Here is a 9,647-nt window from a genome sequence, read left to right as displayed (position 1 = left end):
TGGTTTTTTTTTTGGGGGGGGGGGGGGAGGTTGGACAGATATAGTTTGCCCACCTCTGGGGAAAGGTAGTTAGATGTTAGTTTGGAGTCAAGGTAGAATTTGCACTTTTAGACTAACTAAATAATGTATATGTATATAAAGCAGAAGCTTTTGTGAACTCATTGACTTAATTCAATGCTGTAAAAGGATTAGCATAAAGCAGTGAATAAAGTGGAGTGAGTGATTTGAATAAATTTGGGGTCCTGGTCATTGAAGCTCCTAACAAAGCCCTATTGAATCCAAAGAAAACAACCAGGTCTGGAATTGTTAGCATTTATCTTCTTTTTTTTCTGTATTTGTGTAAGAGTTGTTTGACCATGTTTGGTCAGATTTGTCAGTGAGTTCATGGCAAGACCTTTTCTAAAGTTTTTCAATATAATTTCAGTGATTATCTCAGGTCTGCCTCTGAAAAATCATAGCCTCTCCCTGCTGTGTCATCTCCTTTGAGATCCTTGAATTTGGCTCTTTCAGGGGTGTCAAATGTATGGCTCAGGCCTGTGGGGCTCCCAGAGAGACCAGGAATTCAGGGGCAGGGCAAGTGGAAGTCTGGGGCACAGAGGCTGGTTGGGGAGGCATGTCAGCTGCAGAGGAAAACGACTGCTGCCCCTCAACCCCCCTCCCTCCGCCCTTGACCTATGAAGAGCCCTGTGGTCTGAATCCAGCTCTGGGGGGGGGTGAGTTAGACACCTGAGCTATATATACCATTCAGTACACTTGATCATCACTGCTCCACAGTTATCTATGAGAGCTCAATCCAGTAAATGATCGTGTTCAAGTGTTAAATTAAGCGCTTTTGTAAATGTTTGCAGGTTCAGAGCATATTTTTGATGCGCACATCCCCCATTCACTCAATTTTGAATCATACGGGAATAATCAGTCTTGTTTTGCTGAAGGAATTGGCTTATTCAGAAGAATTAAACAATAAATAGCTTCTGAGAGGTACTATTTTGTGTCATTTCTTTTCTCTCATTTAGTGCAGGGGTATCCAACTTATTTGGTCCCATAGGCCAGATAAGGGGTGCTGGTCTGGTCTGTGGGCTGGATCAGGTTTACAGTCCAGCCCTGTGCATCAGGGCCAGTGCACAGGGCTGGTCTAACGTGTGCCGCATGTAGCACACACCCTGTACTGGCCCTATGCACTGTGCACAGCAAGCATTCTGATTCCACTCGTGCGCACCACATGCAGCGTGTGCTGGCCCCAGCCCCATGTGCTGCACCCAGAGGCTGCTCCAGATTCGCCCTATACACTATATTCTGTGTGAGAGCCTGATCCAGGTCAGCCATGTGCAGAACATGTCCTGGACTGGCCCCACACACTGCATCGAGCTCATGTCAGACAGGCTCCGTGTGCCATGTGCAGTATGCAGGGCCAGAGCCAACACATGCTGCATATGGTGCATGGGACCAGTCAGAGATCCATGGGCAGCACTGTGGGTTGAGCCATATTTTGACACCCCTGCTTTAGTATGATTTTTTCAAAGTATTGTTCATATGCAAACTATACTGATCTTTGTTTTACTCTTTTTGAGAATGACAGCTGATTGCTTTCATTGCTTAAAATGCACAAGACAAAAGGATTAATTTTAAGAGTAGCTTGGTTTACTCTAGTCTTTGAGTTCTTTTGTATTATTCCGCTTGAGGGACCAATTTAGTGCTTTCATTGGAGTTGGATCAAATTCTAGGTCCTGCTTTTACAGGGCAAGCCTTCCACTGAAGCACCTGGTTAATCTCAATATCAGTCATATTTTTATTTGCTTTTCAAAAGTGAAATTTACAGATTTTATTTCAAGTATCTTTGGTTCTTAAACTTGAACATTTTTATTTTAAGATGATGTTATACAACATAAGCACATGAACAAATTACCCCAGAGTAAGCAAGAGGCAAGCTACTTTGGGTTCACTTTCTTTTCCTGATGGATCAAAGTGTGCACATGGGCAATTACTGTGGAGTAACTGATGTGCTGTAAATCCCCTCTACCCTCAGTTACATTGTAGTAAATTGTGTGGCTGTGCCAATTGTGGCTTGAGGGCACATAGGTTGTTTTCTGTTGTTATGAAGTATCTAAGCATATGTTTTCTCCCATTTTCAAGGCTCACTCTTTGTTACTCCATGCAGCATGCCTTTCTAAAATGCAGAAGTACAGTACTTCATGTTTTCTATTCTCTCAAAAGGTAACAAGAAGAGGAGATGATTTTGATTTAGGGGATCGAGCTTTTGAAAGTGAGAGATCTTCTAATCTGGAAAGCAAGATTACGAACAAAGACAAAATAATCCATAAATTGAATTCACAGGTTCGGTTTTTACTTTTCTGTATTACAAAAGTTGTTTTATTTTTCTTCATTACATTTTTTGCTATTGTAGCATTTTGTAGGAAACAAGAATGTTGAAAATCTTACATACTGAAGTTATAGCCCAAAAGTAACCATTATAATTTAGATGGGTATTAAACAGTGAAGAGATGGCAAACTACTTTGCAACTGAAGGAAGTTGAAGATCCAGAACACTCATGACAAGATATCCTGTTATATTTACATCATAGCATTTTTCATCATGTTATGCTACTAACCTCTACAATTTAATCCTTGCTTGAACTTCGTAAATCAAACAAAAACTCAGCGTGTTGCTGTTTGCATAGCCATTTGATGCTTACTACTTTCATTTCTCTTGGGTATTGGATAGGAGGTGTCCCCCTCAAAATTAGCAACCAGTGGAAGGGGTGCTTCTAAGCTATAGCCAAGGCCAAAAGTATTTGGATGTTTCAACTAAAAATGATCAGCAGTGACGTAATTACCAATGTTCCATTTAAATTGTTATAAATGATGCTTTAAAGTTAATACATGTATCTGTTTTTATCTCAATTCACAGAGTTGTAGACACCTGAAATTTAAGTTAGTCATGAATTTTTAGTTGGATATTTTCAAGTTTCTATGTTCTTCCATAAAAAGTAAAATCATTCTACCCTACCATACTTGAAGACTTCATCTAAACCAGGGCTGTCCAACTTCTGAGTGGCTGGGGGCTGCAGGCACCCCAGGCCAATGTTGCATGGACTGCACACCTCCAGGCTGCACACCATATGGCAGACACTGTACTGTGCTGGTGACCCCATGCTGCATGGGTTTTGTGTCCCCCCAAGCCCACTGGCAGGCCACTCCGGCCCTACAAGCTGGCCACCCTGCCCTGCCCCTAGGTGTGGAGAAGGAAGCAAAAGCCAGGAGAGAGACAGTGAGCCCAAAGACTCTGGTGGCAGCAGCCGGAGAGTAGTGGGGACTGCTGCACCTGGATAAGGAGCCTCTAGGGCCACAGGCAAACGTCTCGGAGGCTTTACGTGGCCTTGAGTTGGATAGCTCAGGCCATGAGTTGGACAGCTCTAACCAGGGGCAACTGGTACTTCCCGAGTCAGGGGGGCATGTGGCCTGGCGCCCCCCGGGCATCTGCCTTGTATAGCTACATAACAGGTGAAACTTGCTGATGTGATGACATGTATAGCAAGCCCAACAAGTAACCCCCCCTCCCGCCCCCCCCCCCCCCCCCCCCGTCACCTAAGTGGGGAGTGCTGGCTGTCGGGGGATGCACCAGTGCATTAAGGGGATGCACGTGCACCCCCTGCGCATCACCACTGGCTCTAACCTAAACTATTCTCAGTTTTGAGCCCTTATGTGCATCTGAGAAAAGATGGCAGCATGAACAATAAACAGATCCATGATCCTGATGACCAAGGAGGGAAACTAATTACAGAGTTGGGGATAATATTCATGGAAACTCTTAATTTATACCGAGGAAGTTCCAATTCAAATACTGTTGCCAATCTCAGCTCTCTCAGGGAGGGGGGGTGACTGAACGAGGGATTTTTTCAGTTAATTGGGCTTTGAAACATTTTGTGGTTTAGAGGTTAAAACTAACCTCTTGGGTTCCAGCATGGCTACCAGATATGAATATTGTTGTGCGTGCTGTACATAGTCTGTAAGTAAATGAACAGGCATTGGCATTCTGACGGGATTTAATAAGAACCTTTGGAAGAGGAGTTCCAAAGAGGATGGAGCTGAACTGTTCTCAGTGGTGGCAGATGATAGAACAAAGAACAGTGGTCTCAAGTTGCAGCAAGGGAAGTTTAGATTGGATATCAGGGAAAACTTTCTCAGTAGGAAGGTAGTAAAACACTGAAACAGGTTACCCAGAGAAGTTGCGGAATCTCCATCCTTGGAGGGTTTTAAGACCCAGCTAGACAAAGCCTTGGCTGGGATGATCTAGTTGGGGATGGTCCTGCTTTGAGCAGGGGGTTGGACTAGATGACCTCCTGAGGTCCCTTCCAAACCTAATTATCTGATTCAACACTAGTTGGACCTTCCCAGAGGACCCAATGTACAGCAGCATCCCTCCTTGCAGGTACCAACCTAGTCAATTTTTCTGGTGCCTTTTCCATCATTACCTGGGTTTGTCTTATTTAAGAACTGGCCACTTTGCACACATCTATTCTCCAAGTTCATAGTTGTTCAGAATTATTTGTTCCATTATATCAGCCAGATCACATGATGATTCTCATTACATGCAACAACTCATAATTCATCATTAATTCTCCTAATATCCTTATATACATGCTGAACTACAGAGATGATAAATTAACCTCTGAAGAACCTCCCATGAGAGCTCCCTCCAGGTGGAAGAGTGTTTGTCCCAATTGTTTGGAACTTCCTAGATAAGAATAAATATGTGCTGCTTTTGCCCAGCAAGCCCAGCGTGGAGAAGGACGCTTCGGATTGGTGGAACATTTCTACCAATCAGGTAACAGCTGGGAGCGGCTAGCCCTGCCCCTGCTTGGAGGTTGGAGAGCAAGGAGCCTCTGGACCTGTCTGAAGTCTGCTCTTTGCAGGTCTGGCAGACTTCAGGGGTGGGACCTCCAGTGTAAATAAAAGCCCAGCGTGCTCAGCATGCTGGGCAGAGATGGCAAGGGACATTGGAGAGGGAAGAGCCTCCACAGGATCCCTTCTTCATCCCAGAAATGCACAGGCCAGCGCACAAGGCTCAGGCTCTGGGAGCCACGTTGAGGCAGCTCAAGCCTGCATCCTCAGCAGAGGGCTGGACAAAGTGGTGTGCAGGTTGGCAAATGGGGAGCTAGCCCTGGGAGTAGCTCAAGGCTGCTCGGGGCCCCACACGTGCAGTCTGGCACACAGAGAACCTACCCTGGGAGCAGCCTGAGGCTGCTCAGGTTAGCCCTGGCGTAAGCTGGATAGCTGGAGCCCTGCAGTGTGACCCGGCCAAAGAACTAAAAGAGCCCTGGAGCCTAGAGCAGGGCCCAGGAAGGGGGAGGTCTAGGCATAAGGCCAGGTAAACCCAGCCAGCAGCGGCTAGGTTGCATCCCCACGAGAGCTGGAAGAACCCTCGGTGCCCAAAGCGGGGCACAGGGCCAGGAGGGGAGGTCCTGGAGTGACACAGACAATGCTGGTGGGGCCTCTGATTGAGCAAAGGACTCTGAGGTATGGTCAACAGCTCCTCGAAGGAAACTTAAGTTGCTGGCAGAGTCGGGGCCCCCAGGGGAGGGACTCCTGCAATAAGGGATAAACGAGCACCCCCCCCCCCCCCCCCCCCCCGAGGGAAGCCCTGGGTGAAAGTTTCCCTCCCAGCTAGACCCATAGAAGGGGGAGCACCCCTTGCTAGCTGGGATCCAGGGGTAAATGCACCTCATATTGTGTAAGACTGCGCCTCATATTTTGTATAATTGTTATTATAATTATGAATATGTTGTACAAAATGTCACGGGATTGGGTTAGTTTGGTATAATGGGTTTTTGGCTTATCATATTGTAAATATCCATCTGTATACCTTTGGTGTTAAAAGATACTGCTAAGAATATTTTCGGAACGTTTTCCTTTGTTACCTGTTAGAGTATTTATCTATATATATATTGAATAAGAAATAATATGAATATTATCATTTAGTAAACTGTAAATAGTTAAGAGCATTGGTGTGGAGTTGACTCTAGAAGAAAGAGGAACCTGTGCTGAAATCACCTGTGTCCCTCTCACAGCACTGTTCCCTGCCTCATCTATCCTTTCCAGTTGAGGATGATCACACCTTTGGGTGTTCCCAGGTTACAAATAGAATAGCTTGAAGATAGTTCTGTCCACTGGTGCTAATTTCTGAAGGCATCTGTATAAAACATTATAGTTATTGGAATTGAATGAAGTTGACACATCCAGTACTATCTGCATCACACTGCATTCTCATCTGTTACCAAAGGACCATTGATGAGTGAACTTCTGCATAAATTCAGGCCCAAAGTCTGCAGCCTCTGCTCCCTGCTCCCTTCCCACCCTCCCCCCAGTCTCTGCTTCCCTGTTCCTTCCCCAGCTTCCGCTCGGTGCCAGCAGGCTCCGTCCCCATTCTAGCCTGGAGCCCTGAGCACAGCCCCCAGCCCACTTCCCCCATCCCCCAGTAGACGTGGGCTGTATGCTGCTGCTTTGGGGCTGTGCTCAGTGCCACAGGCTGCAGCATGGATGGAGCATGCTGGCACGGAGCAAGGGTAAACATGGGATGGAGAGGGACAGGCAGGAGAGTAGAGGCTGCATGGCAGTGGGGGAGAAGATGGGTAGAAGAGTGCAGGAGAGAGATGGTGGGAGCAGGGGGGGACAGGCAGACAGCAGCTGTGGCTATGGCCCTGAATCTGGGTAGAGGCTGGAGCCTGAGCCACAGCAGTTACTCCTCCTCCGGCCCCCCTCCGCCCCCTGCAACACACAATTCTAAGATGAGAGGCTTTTTTCCCTATGTTAAATGGGGCAGGGGGCAACGACTTTGTCTTAGAATCAAGTCAATACTGTAGTTAAGCTACTATGGGCATAAGGGAATTGCACTCATGTAAGTAAATAAACATTTCTGTTGTGAAATGTTTACTGTGTTAATCTTTTAAGAGTAAGAGAAGTAAAATACTTGTATTTTTTCTGTTCCCGTTAGATTGAAGAACTGAAGAAGGAAAACTGTGAATTAGAGCAACATGTTATGCAACTGCTTGATACCAAGCAGGAGGTGGAGAGTCAGGTGGACAATTTGACCAGTAAGAATGAGTATCTTTGTAAAGAACTGGTAGTAGTTGACAAATTGGCTGAACAGCTGGAAAAAGAAAAAGAATTAGTGTTGAATACTGCCGACAAGGAACTTGAGGAAGCAAAGGTATTTAATGATCGGAATTAATACTGTGTGCTAAAAAGAGTGTGTACTATAGAGGGAGTTGGTAAGTTCACAACTTTTGTGGCCAAATTTTATTTTGCTTTACTTGCCTAAATAGTATGTATGTAGCAATATAACTACAGTTTTTTGCATTTAGGTGCATTTTACAAGTTAGCAGTACTTATGCCAGCCTGCTGGCACTACCCGGGGAAACCAGAATTGCCCAGATCTGTGCATAGAGTTGGACAAGTCCCCAGAATTTGTCAGGCAAAAAACATGCCTAGTGGGTTTTATATGCTGGAAAGGGGAGCTCCTCCTGCCTTTTAGCCTAGAAACCTAATGGTCAGGGCATTTGTTTAGAGACTGAGTTTTAAGTCTTCCTAACTAGCGAGGATTTGACCTTGTATTTACTTTCTTGCAAAATGCTCTAATCACCAGGACACAGGCTAAACATTGCCCTGAGTTCTCTTCAAGCCTCACCTTAAAGCTGGCCCATTATACCTTGCTTTTTAAGTGGATAAAATGGCTAAATAGTGTTAGGCCCTATTGGAAACAAGGGCCCAAGTTAAGTCCCTTCCTTCCAAGGAAGAATCCATTTCACTGAGCCAGAACCTCTAGCCTGCACCCTCCTTTTGGCAACATGTCTTTCTGTTGCCTAATGACCCAACTCCAAGAGAGAGGCTCATGCAGGGTCTGGGGTATCACCAGACTTGTGGCCTGATGAGTGAAGTATTTTTCTGGGAAGTAGGAGATACAGGTTCAAGCTTCTGTTGGGTGAGGAGTAGCCCCAGAATCCAGGTCACCTGCACCCTGGGCAAGTGACCTGATTACTAGGGATCCTGGTTTTCTCTGATAATAAAAAATCCCCAATTCAGGGGTTAAAAAAGTAACCCTAAATCCACATTTTTCCCTGATTAAAATGAAACACCACTATATATGTCTGTATACTAGTGGTGTTTCGTTTTAATCATGGAAAAATGTAGATTTGGGGGTATTTTTTTAACCCCAAAATTGGGGATTTTTTTATCAGAGAAAACCAGGATCCCTGCTAATCACTAAGGAGGTTCACACATGAGCTCTGGGGTTGAGGGGAGCTGTTTTACTTAGAGTAGATCTGAGAGCTACTCTAATCAAAGTGCCCCCAGCATGACATGTATTCAGTGTCCCACGCTTCAAAATGACAGCAGGGGCGCTTTAACTAAAGTTTGTTGGATGAGCTTTAGATAAAGTACTCCCACTGCCATTTTGAAATGCAGGCACGTTGAATGCATATGACACGGAAGCTGCTGGAGTGCACTAATTAGTACACTCCAGCAGATCGATTAAAAGCCATAGTTATTTATCTGCGTAAGTGCCACTCAGGCATACAAAGTGAAATAGGAGCTATCCCTTAATTTTTTGGGATGAAATGTTCTAGTCTTGCTTTCTCCTTGAAGGTATATTTTATTTTATTTTTTTAATTTAAAAGATAATGTATTAAAAACTTAAAAAAATAATGAAGGGAAGAGGGCAACTATGGCTGGTGCACTGCACTCCTATAGCACTTAAGAAAGATGCTTAATAATGAGTTAGATCAGTATGTCTCAATCTTGTGAGTCTCAGGGAACCCCTTGTTAGATTCAGGGTACCCATCAGAAAATGCCAACTCTTGGCTTTTGCTTGATTTTTGACTGTGGAAAAATAATAGCTCAATTCTTTTGCTGCAAAGAACTCAGAAATAGCGAGCAGGTCAGAATGTTTTTGATATTGTGGATTTGTATTTGAAATTTCTGGGCTTATCTTGTGAATCATGTGTAGAGGTTTGTATGCCAAAGAGTGCTAATATTGCAACAGGGTTCCATAACTCCCTGGCTGGGAATCACTGGGTTAGACTAAATAGTCAAGGAAAAAGAGTTATGTTTAAATTTGGGAAGAAAGGTCAAGAGTAGATTGCCAGTCATCGTATGTTTTAGGGACAGTCCTACAACCTTATCTGGTAGGACAGTTCACATTTAGTGACATGATCAATTTGAGCAGTGATATCATAGAGGCTAAAATATGTGGAATTGGCATTTCTGCAGTCAAAGACAAAACAGTCTTTTCAGAGCAATGTGAGAAGATTTCTCCCTGCTTCACCATCCCAAAAAAGGATAGAATTATATCCCACACTTTTTGAGATTTAGCATCTTCTACTTCCATAGTTGAGGAGAGAATAGCATTTCAGATGAATGCAGATGCCAAAAATAGAAGGTGTGAAGACCACATGTTTTCTGAAGCTCATTGAATTTATTAAATATAGAGGGCCAGATCCTTCCTGATTTGGGCTGGAGAAAATTGTCATGCCTTATTTACTTAAGATGAATTATGAGAATTCATGCAAGTGAGAATCTGTCCCAGGAACATATATAGAAAAGGAACTTTTACTAAATCAGATGAAATAATTTGAACTGTTCTATTAAATTTCAGC

The sequence above is a fragment of the Alligator sinensis genome, unplaced genomic scaffold (assembly GCF_000455745.1).
Source record: "Alligator sinensis unplaced genomic scaffold, ASM45574v1 scaffold144_4, whole genome shotgun sequence".
Lineage (NCBI taxonomy): Eukaryota > Metazoa > Chordata > Crocodylia > Alligatoridae > Alligator > Alligator sinensis.
This window is presented reverse-complemented; position numbering follows the sequence as displayed.